The sequence below is a fragment of the Lissotriton helveticus genome, chromosome 9 (assembly GCF_964261635.1).
Source record: "Lissotriton helveticus chromosome 9, aLisHel1.1, whole genome shotgun sequence".
NCBI classification, from domain to species: Eukaryota; Metazoa; Chordata; class Amphibia; order Caudata; family Salamandridae; genus Lissotriton; species Lissotriton helveticus.
In genome coordinates this window covers 1,093,649,607-1,093,667,614 of record NC_136070.1, presented here as the reverse complement: position 1 = coordinate 1,093,667,614, position 18,008 = coordinate 1,093,649,607, and the positions used below count along the sequence as shown (strand labels likewise).

The window sequence follows — 18,008 nt, the reverse complement described above, 5'->3', positions numbered from 1 at the left end:
ATCGCATAAAATAAAGCGGGTTCTATACTTCCATGAACTTGACCTTTGTGTCCATCAAGTCCGGTGTAAATTTCTCAAGGCCAGTACCTGCCACATTCTAAGGAATCATACGGCAATCTTTGGCATCGCCCTTGATTTTACACAAAGAGCAATACGCATCTTTGCAGTACACCGCATTTGTAACAACATCCTTGTTTCAATGTTTATACCATCCAGTTGTGTAATGTCTAAGCCCAACATGATGAAGCCCAGGTCCTATTGAATTGGGAACCAACACCCCCTATTGTGCCCCAGGATCTACTTTCAGAAGTTTAGATTGAAACTCATTTCCCCCAGACATGTAAAAAAGGACGCTACCTCAGTGTCACAGCTCCAGAATTTGTTGGAAATTGAGGGGAAGATCCTATGAAGGCTCTGTGGGTTCAAACACCACTGATACATAATCGGCATGCAGGTTCTCAGTATGGGATGCTTTTAAAGATGTGTGGGATAGTGTCACAAAGATCAGAACAATCCTTATCACCTGGTGAGCTAAGTAGGGATGCCCCCATCTCTCCTGGTATGCCCAAGTGTTGTCATGCTTTCTCTTCTGGAGGAAATTGTATATGTTGGATATTTACCCAAGGGAATCATCACATTTCCCAATGTAGGTTTCTATCTTGGTTAGTGGTCTGAATGTGGCTTCTTAACTGACAGGGGGTAACCCCTAAATGGAGTAACTGTAAGTACTGGAATCTATTGAATGTTTTAAGCCTTAATTAGATTATAAATTCTCAAAAAGATTTAAACTGACCCCATTGGAAGAGCTCCAAGGGCTCTGGGTAGGAGGTGGGATTCTTGGAAATGAATGCCATCTGGGTCTTGAGAGCATATGTAACTCCAGAGTCAATACCTTTTACTGGTGTCCTTCACATTACGGGATACAAGTTTGCATTTATATGAACGTAATGTCCATCTGTTTGTCTGTCGAGTTGAGATGTGTTGCCTAGGATGTCCCTCCCAGATGATATTTTCAGAATATGCCCTTAACCCCCACACAATATTGTTAACCATGATGGCCCTCAACCAAGAACTTGGGAGAATAAGAAAGCCTCTGGTTCTCCCAAGTGGATAGTGAGTTCTGACATTCTCTTAATGCCAACATTAACAACCCATTGAATCAAAGATCTTGCAATCATACCCGTACCACCTGGTCGGCATTTCCCCCCACCTCCACATTAAGTCCACTCTATATATTCTTACTGTTTACCACTAGTTACCATTTAGAACTGTCCCTGAAGTCTTTCTTTGTTAATTCTATAGTGCAATGGAGCCACTATGGGGTGGCCTCCCCCATGGGCCCATTTGCTCTCCTGAGGCTCTCAACCATGGCCAGGCTCTGCTGTTACACTATAAGTTCTGTAGGTCTTGACCCACTACACTGCTTAGTGGTCTTCTCTCACCCTTCCTTCCTGAGGTTGCACTGGTTCTCCCTTGTCAGTGTAGCCAAGTCATTTGTATCCTCACTAGATTCTGCTTCCAGTCCAAGGATCTGCTTCACCTCTTTCATACATTTGGTCATATGTGCGGCTGTGAGACTGGTTTGCCGTATACCATTTCGACACCATGTCTCTCCGTATTTACACAAACTCCACTGGCTCCCTGTGGAGAAAAGAATCATATTTAAGGCTATGACAATGGCCTATCAGGCTCTGAATGGTAACTGCCCGAGCTATTTGAAGGAAAGATTATGCCCCTACAAGCAAAACCGGGTGCTGCGAAAAAAAACTCTCTCAACCTGCTACAGACCCCAGGTTTTAAGAAATCTCGGCTAGGTGGCAGAGCATTCACGGTCAGAACGGCCGTTCTTTGGAATGCCCTACCAGTCTTCTTACGGAATGTCAAGTCAGAATCCTGTTTAAAAAAGACCCTGAAGACGTGGCTCTTCAGGGCAGCAGTTATGAAGGATTAATAAGCGTATTACTCTTCTTGTCGTGCTATCACCTGATGTTTTTTAGCGCCGGGACACCCCTGTGTTTGGGGGTAGCTGTCGCGCTTAATAAATGGCAGTATTATTATTATTATTATTATTATTATTATTATTATATGCCTGGTGCTTCCACTGAAAGAACAGTTGATAAAGGTACCCACACCAGTAAGCAATTGTCTAGGTGCGATGAAATATCATGAAAGAAAACAAGTACCTCTTTGCCAAGAGATTTTTGGATTAGGAGAACTTTGTGGCCTTCAAAAGAGAAGTCGGCCTGCACCTGGATGCCTTCATTACTTTCTCTTTCTGGACGTAGTGTTGGGCTCTTGTTAGAATTTCTGGGGTACGTCCTGCCCATGGAGGATAAATCAACCATTGAGGTGTTCAGCCTCGCTCCAAGGCCATCAGCGCACCCAATGGGATTCTAGGTAGCTAAGCAGCAGAACCACATTACTCTCTATACTCTTTCCCTCCACTCCTATCGGCACATCTCTGATCCTCACATTGTTCCTGTGGGGCCTATTACAAAATCTTCCAGGGGGCCTTCATTTGTATATTTCATCCCTTCATGGAGATTGGCTGTTGGTGAGGGAACTTCAGCTCATCATAGTGCTGACCTCCTGTCTCCTCCAAGGAAGATACTGGTTTCCCTCAGACCCTCACCCTCTTTCTGACCTCCTGTGTGTCTCCAGCCAGTTCCTCACACAGGGATAAGGAGTCCTCCATTATTCCAAGTAAAGACTCCTAACTAAAGGACCTAGCCATATGAGTTGAGAATTTGTGGATCTTGGAGACCCAAGCTCTAAATCCTTAGTCAACTATTTGGATTTCAGCTGAGACTTTCTTTTTTGTGTAGCCGATTTATCCAGCATTTCTTTCAGGGATAGGTCGTGCTCCCCTTTAACATCTCCATCAGGTCCTCGGGCTAGTGGAAGAGGCCTAAGGGTAACCCCACCAAGTGATCCCCGTCAAACATATTGTGTTCATTCATGGGCCCCTGCCTTGGATATGTCTTGCTCACTTATCATGCATGCTTAGTCACCCAAAGGTGTTTCACAGTTCAGATTCTTTGTCCAGAACATGGATCTCTTGTTTCTCATCCTTGGCTGTCATGCCATATCGTGGGTCTGTTGTGCATCAACACCTGAATTGACCAAATGCAGAGGGATGGAAAGAACGCCTTCAGAGTCAGCCGCATGGCCGACTCGGAGTTGAGACTTTTGCTCAGGATGTCCCAAGATGATGACCCCAGCCAAGGGAATCTGCATCAGTCACCATTGCAGCCACTGCCAGGAGGGAATAGAAGTATCTCACGCAAGACAGATGTTGGCACCAGGTACCTCTTGAGAAATCCAAACATTGCAGAGAAGATTACCCTGTGATATGCCCTATTGAAGTGAAGGTGCCCAGCTCCTTCCCCTTAATACCTGGAAAGTCAGGGCTATTTGTGACAATGCTGCAGGAGACTGAAACTGACCAAATGCAAACAGAAATGGTTTTGAAGTGAGCGTGGTTTGACTGGGGACACATTAAAATCATTAGTTATTCATTTTTTGTAAAGTGCTGAAGCATTCCAGGCTCCAGCAACAAAACCACCAGCAATAAAATGAGCGTCCCCTTACCAGCCACGCCCGGTGTCCGGTGGAGCCAGTCTGGGCTTAAATACCAGGGCCAGAAGAATCGCTACCTCCTAAAACAGAAGGACTCAAGCCTGAATATCCTGAATTCACCAGAAAAGTGGAAAGCCCTTGAGAGCTAGAGTGACCAGTTCTGCCCTGATAAAGTGCAATTCCTGAGAGGGCTGGAGATGCATCTTTAGTGAGACTGAGCGAAAACTCCAGATCAAACTGCAGAGAGATTATGGTCTGAAGGTGGGTTGGCACCAGCTGCATAGACAATGCTTTCAGCAGTCAGCCGTCAAGAAACAGGAATACAGAGACCACGATCTGCGAAGATGCACTGCCAACATCATCTTTTTTGTTAATACATGAGGTGCCTATCTCAGCCCAAATGATATGAAAGCAAATAATTGGTGGAGCCCATCATAAAGACCAGGTACTTCCTGCATGACTGCAAGATCGGTGCATGAAAGTATGTGTTTTCAAAGTCGAGGGACACTCTCCAGTCACCATGATCCAAAGCCACTAATACCCAAGTTATGAGTAGAATTTCAAAATGATCCTTGCATTGGAAGGAGTTTATGAAGGTCTATAAAGGAATTGAGCCCCCCGTCCTTCTTGGGAAAAAGGCAATACAAAGTAGCAACACTTCCCTATATCAGTGGTTGGCACCAACTCCACCGTTCCTCTGTTAAATAACAAATGTACGTCTTGCTGATGAATAGAAGGATGATTGTCTGAGGGGGGCAGAAAAAAGGGAAGGATGGAAGGAGGGGAGTTCAGGATGGGACTGGCATAGCCCCATCAACAATTTGCAGAACACAGCAGTGTGTAGTGGTGATCTGCCATTTGTTCGAAAGGGAAGGGCACTCTCACCCCACACAGGGTGCAGGCTCTTCATCAAGATTGGACTGAAGCAGCTCATATGGGTGTGCAGTGGAAGAGGAGGAGGAAAACTGCTGGCCCAGACCTCTACAGCCACTTGAGCCATCACACTGATGAAATGACTTGTTTGGTTGGGGGGCTCCATGAACTAAGAGGGCTGTCAAATCCACAAGGGCATGCCTGGGAATCACCACAGATTGGCACTATTATTGATGGAAGTTGCATGCTGGGGAAGCCAGGACCAAAGATCAGGCCATACTCCAGCCTTGTTTAAGGCACTCCAGCAGCAAACCATGAGTATAACAATCAAACTCTAGGTCTGCTTTTCCAGAAAGGGGAAAGCATATGCAACAAGGTTCAAAACTTGGAATGGTGCTGTAGTTGTGTACCCAGTAAACACCACAACCATTTGTGTTTGCAGGTCTCATTTGTGTTTCCGGTTCTAAGGATTGAGATCAGAAGAGACACCATTGCACACTTGGCACCCTGCACCTCGTAGCCGTCTCCAGGCTCTCCGTTCTGCCCATCCGGCCCCTTCATTCTTCAATCGTTCATTTTCCCTCCTGACCTGGGACTGGATGGGGGGGGGGGGTCATCTCATTGCTGTTTTATCATAACTAGGTGCAGAGGGAGTGGAGAGAGACTGCAAGTGTCGGGTGCCTGGAGGCAGGTGATGGGGGTGGACGGCTTCGGCAATCCCGGATTTCCCAGTGCAGATACACGAGCATGGAAGAGCGAGCAGGAGGACTTGAGTCCCACTCAGCTCAGCTCTTTTAATAAGTTACAGATGATTCTGGCTATCGTCATTGGGAATGGTCCAGACCTGGTAAGCCTTGGAGAAGCTGTGCTGGACTGCAGAGTGACAAACAAAGTAGAGTGAATAGGGGAGTGGCAGTTGCAGATGCTGCCATATTACGGTTGCGCCCTGTGTCTGCGGAAGCAGCTCATCCAGGTCCTAGTGCAGCTTGCCGGCCCGGTGAGCCCCTCTTCTTGCTTCCTACACCTTTGCACCTTGCCTCTCAGTGACTGTGATCACATGCGACCATGCCCCCCTCGAAGCGCATAATTGGGAGTGCTTCTAAGGAGTTTTTGAGCAAGAAGCTCATGTTACTAATCTCTGGGTTTAAGGTCCACCCTGAGTGGAAGTAACTCTTCTGGGGTACTATGGACTCAAGAACAATGTAGGCAAACAAGAAAGGAAAGTCTAATAGCCTGGCGCCCGACCCAAATCTCCTTTAAAATCCCCACAAATAAACACCTGGGTCTTATCTGCAAAAAATAAGGAAGTTTTGATGACAGCAAACCAGATTCTTCCTTTTTCCCATGTGGAAAGCACACTTTCCCCTGCTCACCAATACCTGAGGTCACAAGTGAGCACTCTTCATCCTTTTGACAAACCCCTGCCTCCTAGTACATTAAACGCTCGGTTTAGCCAGGAAAAAGAAACAACCTTGAGAGGCTGCACACCTGAATGACTAAAGGACGGCAGTGAAACTGAGTGCTGGATCCATTTTATGGCATGCAATTCAGTAGATGGTATGCAACTACCCTGCAAGTACAGCAGGGTTTTGGAACAAGACATCTAGTTTCGTTTGTTGCAAACATTGTACGCTACATCAAAAGAACTAGAGTTTCAATCAAATACATTTTATATACAAATTTGTCTGCTGGGTCCTTGGCTCAATATACTGCTGCTCTAGACTCAGGCTCGGAGAACTTGCACTAGACAATAAAAGAATTACTAAGTGAGTCTAACAAACCACTTTCGACTGCTAATCAGAGTCAGTCCCTATAATGCACATGTAGCCCCATTGTGGAAAAATTACATGAAATCCCTGCTATTACGTCTACTTTGGTCGAAGATGTTAAATCCATTAAAGCACATTTTCTTCCCTCTACAATGGCCACTCACTCTGGGGCTCCAACTTTCTGGAACCCTTAGGATTAGTACTTCCTTAACCAATCCTAATTGAGCATCTGGCTCCAATTAAATTGTGTGTGATAGCAGAAGTACCAACATGTCAGGATCATGAGGAAAACAAAGGGAACAATGGGAGTGAATTGTCCAACTTCACTGACCCTGCATCTGACTTAAAATGTTATTATTTTCTGAAACTTCAAGCAATACAAGTCCTTCATCAAATTACCCTATCAAAGTTTCCACTTCTTTGAGAAGGGAAGAATTGACTAAGAAAACACAATAAAAGGAAGGAACAACATTTTAAAATCTGAAGCTAAGAGATACTACTGCTAAAGTTTTCCTAATTTTCAAAAAAACACAAGGAGCTTTTGCTGATAATGTACAAACAACTTAAAGGCTCAAGAAGAGGTTCACTTTGATCAGTGCCACAGGCAAACACAACATGAGAATAATACTATTTGTATGACTCACTTGATGAATACTCCAGATCACAAAAGGTCAACTTCAGTCATCCGAAAGGGTAAAACATCTGGCACCCCAACCCTCAAACTCAACTTCACCTTTGCAAATAATGGCCAATGAGCAAATTAGCTCTGGGAATCAGATATCAACAAGGGACAAAAATCAATCAATTGCTGGGAACTATCAGATGTTAACTGAGAATGGATTGGCCAACATCACAGCACGGACATATCACATTGCTCTTAATGGTCCATCTCAGTATTGGTTTGCATTTATTAGACCTATCAGAAGATAGGTCTTTATTGCAAACAGCCTCCTCTCGATACCACACAAATGATGCAAGGAACACAAAGGGGACACTAAGACTGTTTTTCAACCTCATTATCAATCCAGGGTCAGTAGAGATGTCCTAAACAAACACAAAATTTCTGAGACTTTTAGCTACACAGAAAGACCCGAGACATCTCTCTTCCACGAGAATAGAGGCAGTGTAATTTAAATCAGGGGACCTTTATGCAGCCACGTTGGTGACATGGTCTTCAGCTACAATTGCAGAATTGGTACTCTCAAAACTGAGTCTTTGCGGAATAACGACATCCTAAATGCCCGAGAAGAAGTACCCGATGGTACTATTAGCCGATGATTATGAACAAAAACCAATGGTGAACGATAATCATCGGACTAAGCAGTGTTTGAGGAAAACCACAACATTGCTGAAAGGTGCACCTTGGAATCAGTCGAGCTTCTCAAACAGATGCTGTAAGGATTTCATTAAATACCTCACAAGGTCGCCGCTGTTGGTTTTCCAACTCCACAAATTCTCAAATTGTTGAATGGAATTGGCTTTTATCTAATCTCAATCAAAATAAAACTGATTGCTGCTGCCTAAATAAATATTCTGATAACATCAACAAGACAAAACACTTTGCACAATAACCGCCTCTTGACTGGACCATGCAAAACAAAAACGATTGCAGTAATAAGCATCTCCATAAGATACCATGGTCCATCTTCATGTCCATTTATCTCATGGAATATAGCAGGAATTAAACAACTCCATCCAGATCCAGAACTGGAGACGTATTTGAGGAGTTTTGATGTGGCCTGTCTTAAAGAGACATGGAAAATAGAGGAACTACCACTAGAGGGCTTTGCAGAAATTTTCACCCCAGCATAAAAAACAAGGAAAAATGGGCATCCTACAATATATGTGACGCTGGGTAAATCTTTCAGCTTATGCCATTGGAACTTGATTCACCGCACGTTCTTGGCTTAATTATATACAATTGGAATTTTGCAACCAAAACTGGACCAATCATTTTAAATGTGTACATTAACCCAGGCTCCAGGCAAAATCTGTAAAATATAAAAAAAATTGAAGAAAATTCCCTTACGGAATTGGAAGCCTCATACAGCTGAGTCCCTCGAATAAGTACTTCCAGGTGATTTTCATCTTAATTTGGCAACTAATTTTAGAAGAACTGGCAGCCTGAGAAGAACAGACATGCGCTGGGGCACAGCAATACAAATCTCTAAATACAGCTCTATGAATAAGTTAGACCATGGGCTCCGTCGCCATCTAGAGGCTCTTGTATATTGGGCACTCAATGGGCTCTGCCACAGGAACATTCCAATGTCTGACGCAAGAAAATCTTGCAAAGCTGAATCTGTTTTGGGCTACACCCATGTAAATCTCTCTTTTTTCAACAAAATAGTGAGTTTCGAGATAACTCCAAGATGCAAGAGTGATCATTCCCCTCAGATAATTGGTATTAGGAACTACAACAAGCTAGTATAAGCATATACTGTTATTAGCACAGAAGAAGCAGGCTTTCATTGGCAAAGGGTTAAGTAGAACCCCCTCTCATTGGCCTCGTGTAAGTGGAAGCAGACTAGTATAACATTAAATTGGGACGTTAAAGACTCATTTATGGCATAGCAAAAGACTCATGATGACCTTAAAATATACTTCCTAAAGAAAATAAATGGGCCGCTCTGAGATCTCTACCATGAAAACATAAAAATGGTACTCGAATACTCAAAAGCTTCAGCGTTGAGCAATGGAAATTGAAATGAAAGCCATTCAATCCCATTTTGATTCCACATCTCAGTGGGGACAATTCAGGGAGTTACGAAAAGCGTATAAAGCGGAAGTATGGTCTGTAAAAAGATCCCAAGCTGATCAGGACTGGATAGGCAGTGTGCAAGCTTGCAGAAGTAGTAATGGTAAATATCTCTGGTCTCTAATTAACCACCATGATAGAGGCTTCAACGCCCATAAAAGGCAATTATGTTATGCAGGAATCATGGGTGAGAATATCGAACTCTATGCAAAAGCCAGGATATAAATGCGCTCCTGATGTATAAGGATCACCCGACTATATCTTTGCCCTTTTCCCTGAGTGAAATCAAAGAAAAAGTTGAGGAAACGGTGCACCGGCCCAAATGGCTCCCTGCAGCTATATACAATTCAGTTTCATAAACTTTTATTCGATTATAAAAATTTACATAATCATAAAAAGTACACTTTTATAAAAAATCATCAGTTTTGTACAGAAATTCACATGTTTATGGTTCATAAAACAATGCCCTGACGGGTTTTCATTACTTTTTTTAAAAAGGTCGATGTCATTTTGGCTTCGTGCGGGTTTACCGGTGACTGAAGATAAACAAGCGCTGGATATGTGCTTCTAAGACCGCTTGAACGAAGGAGGGGAAAAATCCATTTTTTCCTGGCTACGCTGTAGTATTTACAGAACAGTGTGACATGGACCGTTGATTGCTTGGAGGCCCCGTCACATGGACAACAAATCAGATTCCGAGACCAGTTGTTCTGTTCCGGAAATGAGACCAAGCGGAAAAAAAGGTCAAACCGGAGTCTTGTCAATAGAAACTTTTCATAGTTCGAAAGAAAGAACGTTAGGTAGGGCTGTATCAGTTTCTCTGGTTGCAATAGGCTGATTTTTCCGTTTTGTGTTTTTACAAGCTCAGCCTGATTGCGAAGTTCTCTTAAATGGCCCATGCATAGTTCTTTAAGCTGTTTCTTTGAAATGTCTTCTATTGAGGGAGGATCAAGAAAGTATTGCTCCCGATCTAGGTCTTGAAAAAATTTAAAAATGTAATTGAGCCAGGGAATTTTCCTCCAGTGAGCTAGGCTAAGGCAATCGGCGATGAGAGAGCGTGTTATATGGCTTTCTGGATTGCACCATATGCGATGCCAAAGAATGAGAGGCTGGCAGCGTATGGTGTCTGTCACAAATTCCATCCCTAGCTCTCGATGTGAGGCTAAGATCGGAGAGCTTTGGGGAAGGGCCAGAACGTACTTAATAAAGGCGTTCTCCGTTACCTGTAGCTGGCTAATGTTTCCGTATCCCCAGATTCCTGCTCCGTAGCTAGCCACGCTGTAGCACTTTGCATAGTATAACGTTAGCAGTTCGGAAGGGGCTGGTTTGCCGAGTTTCCTGGAAAAGGCACAGAGTGCTGATGTTGCTCGACGGAAGTTGAGGTTTCTGGCTTCAATGGCTTTACGCCAGGTCATTGAATCGTCCACAAGTATACCCAGATAGGGGTATACTGTTGCTTTTTCCAGCTTGGTGTTATTTATGTGTATGGATTTTGAAGGTCCGTGTTTGGGTCCTATGGTCATTGTAAATGTTTTCTTTGTGTTTACTTTTAGACCCAGAGAGTCCATAAAAGTCACGTATTTGTTCAGCTGTCGTTGGAGTTGGTTAGCTGTTCGGGCCAGGATGACCGAGTCGTCAGCGTAAAGGAGAATGGGTATAGGGCGGCGTGCTATCTGTGGGAGGTCCTGGCTCCCTTCCAACATGGCTTTTTCAATCCCGTTGGTGTAAAGATTGAATAGGAAGGGAGCCAGTACACACCCTTGCCTTACTCCTCGAGTGATTTTAAAGGAACGTGATAGTTCGCCGCCGATGCCATAACGCACTCGGCCTTCTGCGTTGGTATATAGACCCCTGAGGAAGGCCAATATCGGTGGGTCTACTCCAAGGTTGGACATGATATCCCACAGCTTTGCGTGCTGAACGCAGTCGAAAGCCGCGCTCAGGTCTACGTAAACCAGGTAGATTTTCCCATCTTTGGCGTGAGCGTATTTCCCGGCCAGGAGGGTCAGGTTTAGGGCCTGCTCCACCGTTCCGAGCCCCTTCTGGAAACCGTATTGCAGGTCTGTGAAGATGTTGTTTACCTGGGCCCAGGATTGTAATCGGTCCAGGAGTAGTCGGCCTGCAATTTTGCCCGTGGAATCCAGAAGGGAGATCGGCCGGTAGCACGCGTGATCGTTGCGGTCCCCTTTCTTAAATATTGGCAAGAGGGTGGATGATGACCATGAAGGAAGGAGACCGATTTCAGCGACTGCAGACATTACCCGGGTTATTATTAGCGACCAATAATCACTATTATATAAAAACAAGTCCATAGGTACCCCGTCTGGGCCGGGAGCCTTGCCAGTTTTTGACGCTTTGATTGCCTTTCTAACCTCGGTGACAGTGAAGCGTAGATCGATGGGAAGAAAATTTTTCTCTGCTTCATCCTCACATTCTATTTGAGGTATGTCAAGTGGTGAGCCAAAAATTTTTGTGAAGTGGTAAACCCAGTCGTTCTCAGTTACTGCTACATCGAGGTGGTATGGATCAGTATTATTGTCTAAAAAAGGTGATCTGATGGTCTGCCAAAATGTGATGCTATCCTTTTTTAGTGCGCTTTCGTGTAGTTGGCACCAAAGGTCTCTCTTTATCTGGTACCTTCGGTTTTTCCTAGCTTCGTTGTACGTTTTCCTCCGAAGTGAAATTAGTTGAACATCTCGTGGTTTCTGCCGGAGGGCTTTTTTTAGGGACGTGAGGGCCTTTCTGCAGTCTGAATTAAACCATCTTTTAGTTTGGAGTTTGGGTTTGTTTGCCGTGTGTTTGAATAACTCATCTCTTATTGCCCCTTGAATGTTATGGAAAGAGGTGATGATTTGTTCGGGGGAGGCATCTGCGGACAAGCAGTCCCTTAACCAGGGGTGCGTTTTTTCAAGTATCCTTTGTGAGATCACTTCCGGGTCAACTTTCGCCCATTTGATGGCGTACCCGTTCTTCTTCTTTAATGTTAATGATTGTTGGTCAAGGGAACTGGTTTTTATTGTGTAGGCGCCCGCTTTCTCCATTATGAGCTCCACGCTCAGGGGATAGTGATCACTAATCGGACTGGACCCTACTTTGTAGTTTTTTAGCGATCTTTTACACGTATTAGAGGCTAAGATGAAATCAATGGTGGACGTGCAACCTCGCCCATGGAAGGTGGGTAGAAATTTCTGGGCCGGGTCCACTAGTTCGTTCACAAAGTCTAGGTCCAAGGTGAATAAAATTTCATTTAGCTTGTTTCCGCTTTCAGTGTGTGCGAAATGAGGGATGGGATTACCGGTTTCGGATTGTAAGCCGCAAATTCCGATTTTATGGTTTGGGCATAATGGGTGGTTGAAATCACCTCCCCAGATATATTTTATTGTCGCGCTTAGGTTCGCGCTTTGTAGTGTGGATATATGGGCCACCATTTCGTCTAGATTTGTACAGCAGTCCAGGGTACCTGCGTTGTTATAGTAATTTATGAGTATATATAAATTCCTCGATGCGGTGGTCTGGTGGGTAATTTGAATGATTTGAAAGGTAGGTGTTTCTTTCGTGAGTTTTACCGTGGCTGCTATGATGTTAGAGAAATAGATCGTGAGTCCACCTTTTGGTCTTCCCATTGTGCTAGGCGTTGCTTTGGTGAAGAATGTCTTATATCCCGCTAGATGGAGGGGGGATGTACGCCAGGTCTCTTGTAGGCACAAGATTTGGTGGCTGCCTGCTATTTCCAGCCATTGAGGGCATGTTATTTTGCCGGTTAGACCTGCAACGTTCCAAAAAGCTATGCCTATACTCACGGCCTCGTTGTCTGTCGAAATGGCGGGTACTGTTTTGTGGTTGGTAGGGATTTCAACGGCTAAAACTTGGTCGGTGAGTGATCTTTTGCTCGTGTCCGGTTTTTTGAGGGGAGTGTGATTCAAAGGGTTATTTAATTGGGTCGTCGGAGTCTCTGATGTCTCTGGTGTGTTAGGCAATTTTGGTGGGACTATCGGGTGCTTATCAGAGACTGAGTGATGTGAAACGGCAACTATGTGTTGGCTAGGATCGGCCATAGATGGTCAATCGACCATGTCAAGGCACTCGTATCGATTTTGGGTCGGGAAACCCTGCCAACCCTCGTATACTGGATAGGGTCTATCCTGCCAATATAGAGCTTGGCCTTCGACGTACCTTTCTCTTGGGCCTCCCCTGTCTAGGTACTCGCATGGGGGATCCCTCCGACCCCATGATGTTTGACGCCATGGGTCCTGAGTTCGTAGCTCTTTGGGATGATGGTACCATTCCCAGGGTGATGGGTTGTGATGTTGTTTCACTGGGGGGTAAAAAAGAGAAAGGTGGCGGGCGTCTATTCCCCCTTTTTTCTCGAGTTGTGGCCAGGCACAGATGTAGTCAACCGTTGCGGGATCTCTGCATGTTACGATGATGCAGTCACCGCGTATTGTTTTCTTGGTTTTGCCTATCCAGACTACCCTGCGTGCTGACGTGATCCCTCCTGATAGATGTGATTCGAGAGGTCTGTTTAGGCTGAGCCACTGCATGGTCTTGTTTTTAAGTGACCATGCAGTTTCTGGGGTGTCTTCTGCTAACTCGGGTACTCCTGTTAAAACTATTGTATACGGTGTCGCTTCAGGGGGCAAGTGGACTGGACGCCTAACTGTAGGGAATTTTTTCGGGGTAGTTTCCGATATGATCTTGGGTGTTTTTTGGGGAGGTGGAGGATCCGTGGGCTGGGAAACAAGATTCTCTGTGGGAATTCTACCGGAGTCAGGGTTTTGTGCTGGACATGGGGTATGTGCCGTGATCTTGCCTTTGGTAGTTGCCTGCTGTACTTTTTGTTGTGGTGGTTTCTCCTGCTGAGGATAAGGCATGTTTGCTATTGGATTAGGTGTGATAGACGGTGGGTTTAAGTTCTTCTGTACTGCGGATGTTGCGTTAGAAGGATTAACTGTTTTCTGTATGTGTTTTTGGTTTTGATTTACTGGTGGGTGTGAAGTATTCCGCTGGCCCTTTACATCTATCCTAGTATTTGTGTCTAGGAGAGTGGCCGATATTATTGTCAGTTGAGCTTCGAGATTTCTAATGCTCAACTGAATGGGCTTTAGGTATTGATAGAGTAGGTCTTTGGTAGTGGTGAGCACTTGTGATGTAATTCTGCAGGTCTTACATTGCTCAGATGTGTTATTGTTGGAGATTGCCTTGTGTGGAAGAGTGGAGTCAGGAATATGCAATACGCTATTGGAGCATGAGGAATTTGAATGGGTCATGGGTGAGCTTTTTGTTTTTTCCCTAATTGATAGTCGAGTCTCCGATGTTGCCCTTTCTCTCTCTTCATGCTGGGGCAGGTTATCGATGGTTTGGATATCCCCTTGGGTTTGACAACCAGCTAAGTCGGGGGTTGCTTCCAGGTCTTCTGATGTTATTGAAGAATCCGACTCTGAATGCGTGACTGACAGATCGACTACTGAAGGGACAGTGTTAAGTTCTGTGATTGGAAGAGGCACTAGAAGTGAGCTGTTTTGGGAGGTCAGATTGATTGGGGATGCAGCATTCGCTATCGCGCCAAGTGATGAGCGCTTGGCATTTGCGCTCATAAGATCCATTGAGACTCTCTTTTCCATTAATGCTATGCTTTGGTTTATCGTATCATTAACCCGTGATATAAAAAGGTCAATAGGGCCAGTTACTTGTGCTACCTCCTGTGCATGTTTGGATTTGGGTTTGGAGGCACTTCTAGTTTTTGGCGACATGCTTATTTGGTGGAGGGTCGTCGATGTAAGAGGGATGGCTGGGTCCGGTCTCTATCGGGCACTAACGGGCACTAACGGGCAACAACGGGCCCGCCCTTGGCCCGGGCTTCGCCCGCGCGCGTCCCGCGATGCGCGTAGTAGGCCCTGTTTAAGTTAGTGAGGTGTAGCGAAGGGGCGGGGCACTGGGAGGGGGCGCGGCTCACGCGGGAAGAGGGAACAGCTGATGTTACTAACGCTGTCCCTCGCAGTCCCCGGGCCGCGCCTCTCACCTCCGCTGCGGCCTCGCGTCTCCTCTCACAGGGTCTCCGGCAGGTATGGCACTGGAAGGCTGCTCCTGCAGCAACGGCAATGAGGGTTTGGAAAAGCGCTAGGAAGTCCTTTCAGCAGCAAGTCTCTCTGGCGAGCGGCACCCGCGGAGCGGGGGCCGCGAGAGGTTTTAACAGCCTGTAGGGGGCGGGGCACTGGGAGGGGGCGCGGCTCACGCGGGAAGAGGGAACAGCTGATGTTACTAACGCTGTCCCTCGCAGTCCCCGGGCCGCGCCTCTCACCTCCGCTGCGGCCTCGCGTCTCCTCTCACAGGGTCTCCGGCAGGTATGGCACTGGAAGGCTGCTCCTGCAGCAACGGCAATGAGGGTTTGGAAAAGCGCTAGGAAGTCCTTTCAGCAGCAAGTCTCTCTGGCGAGCGGCACAAACAAGAGTGTGAGTTTTGGTGTGCCCATTTCCACACTTTATTCTATTTCTGTTTATCTGAGAAGGTGATACCAGAATCACGGTACGGTTCTATATTTCAGTCGATATACAAGATAGGCCCCTATACCTCCCCAGAGAGTTATCGTCTGATTGCCGTCGTGGATGTGAACTCAAAGACCTTCGCTAGCTTGCTATTGGCCGAGTTGGAAGACTCGCCAGAAAGAAAAAACTTGTTTGCATTCAATCAAAAAGGTTTCAGAGCTAAATCTATCAGTACAGATAACTTGATCGCACTCTCGATGATTGCAGAGAAATAGTCATCAATTAAAAAAAACAGCTTTTATATACCTGTTTTGTGGATTTCTCGGAGGTCTTCGAACATGTTAATCGAAATCTTCTATGATAAAAACTGGCCAGTTGGAAAATCCCTGCAAACTTATTATGCCTCATCCAACTTTTATACTCAAACAATTGGGACAAGGTCAAACTTGGCACTAATAACGGCTTGTCCTTTCAAAAGTGTAGTCAAGAGGGGCTTGAAACAACGGTGTGTCCTTACTTCAACGCTTTTTAATCTTTTAATATCAGACTTAAGCTAAACACAGCCAAATCACACCCGCCAAGATTGGGGCATTGTAAAGTGACTTCATTATAGTATGCTGATGATGTAGTTCTAATGAACCCGACTGGAATTGGGCTACAGAGGCTATTAAACAATAGCAAACACAACAAGATGACGTAGGGAGTGCTGAAACTTTTCAAACACTCACCCCCAGTCAAGATTTCTGGGTTAAATCCATTGTTCTTTTGTTCATCATGCCACCCCTGTTTGGACACAACCATATGCAAATAAGTCTTCACCCTATTCCTCATTGACTAAGTCCAGCTCGAACTGCCAAGCCAGGCCACTGGGAGGAGGGTCAAGACGGATTTGCATATGGCTGGGTCCAACCTAGGATGGCATGGTGAGCAAACAAATGATGGATTTAACCCAGATCTGTGACTGGGGTGAATGTTTAACAATGTTAAGCATTCCGTCCATCATCTTTTTGTGCTGCTATTGTTACCCAAAGTGGGAAGGGTATGCCAAGATGTGGGTCCATGCTTGCTATGCCACTGGATTCAAGCTAGCCTGGTTGATGAGGGGTGATAACCTCGAAACCGGTCCCAGAATGTTTGTTTTCTGCTCCAGGGAGCAGCTGGCCTGGCAGTTCAGGCTGGACTGTTTTAATTGGGAGAAGGGTCAAGAATGATTTGCATGTAGCTGGGTCCAACCTGGGGAAGCATGATGAACAAATAAACAATGGATTTATCCAGAATTCTTGAATGGGGGTGAATGTTTGATTTCTTCAGCATTCCATCCATCATCTTTTTGTGTTGCTGAAGTTACACTAAGTGGGAAGGGTACACCCCGATGTAGGTGATACCCCAAAACCCAGATCAGGATGCTTGTTTTCACGTCCAGTGAGGACCTGGTCAGGCATTTTTTTGAGATGGGCTGTTCCCATTGGGAGCAGGGTCAAGACTGATTTACATATGGCTGGATCTAACATGGGGTGGCATGAGGAGCAAGAAAACAATGGGTTTAACCCAGACCTGTGACTGGGGGTGAATGTTTGACAATATTCAGTATTCTGTCCATCATCTTTGTGTGTTGCTATTAAACAGTCTCCATAATTACTGTATTGAAAATAAAATGGCTCTGAATCTTACAAAGACTCAGACTGTAGTGTTCAAAATGAATATTGAAACGAAAGGCAGCTGGTTCCTGGACAGCCTGCCGGTGCAAAGAACCTCCTGCTATAAATATCTTGCAGGATCGCCTGTCTTATCATTTACATCTTAACTCATTAAAGCCAAAGACCACCTCCTTAGCTTCAGCCCTTCAATCCCTACACCGCAAACTGCAAAGCCCAACTTTGGCACCTCTTCTTACAGTGATAAAGGCCAAGTTCCTTCCAACAATCAGCTTTGGGAGAGAGGCATTTCTGGGGAAGTTATTTCTTCATTCTGCAAAAGGCAAGACATTTCGCCTTCTTTTTCAACTCCCACAAAATGCCTCTCTGTTCCAGACACTGCTGGAAGTTGGCTTGCTTAATCAAGTGCGAGTTCAACTTAGTTCCTTATTTAAGTACATTTCACTATTAAGACTGTCCAAACAGGTGACATTGCGCTTTCAGATGTGGAAAAGAAATTCAAATTGCTATCCCAAAAAAACCAAGCATTTGCAATGCAATAGGTCTCGCATTAGGAAAGTTTGAGCTATTGTTATTGTAAATGACACATTTTGTATTTATGTGTTGGTTTTGAAAATAGCTAAATTAATAGCTTTGTCATTTACAATGCCAATAGTTTTAACTTTCACAAATGTGACACCTATAGCATTTGTAATGCAATATGCGTTGTATTTACGTGACTTAGATGTATTGATATTACAAATAACAATGGCTTTTATTATTTTTTTATTGATACTTAAATAAAAGTTATTGTAATTTATAATGGCAATAGCTTAAACTTTTGTAAATAACTTTTGTGAAGATTATGTTCAGTGTATTTTATTGTGACGAAAATCCAAGAACAGAAGTGAAA

At 44.9% G+C, this 18,008-nt stretch overlaps 1 protein-coding gene across 3 annotated transcripts in view; it reads right to left on the bottom strand.

The window, feature by feature from the left end:
* FLNB (filamin B) overlaps positions 1–18,008 on the bottom strand; it is a 530,593-nt gene that overhangs the window by 182,531 nt on the left and 330,054 nt on the right. The window lies entirely within an intron of this gene.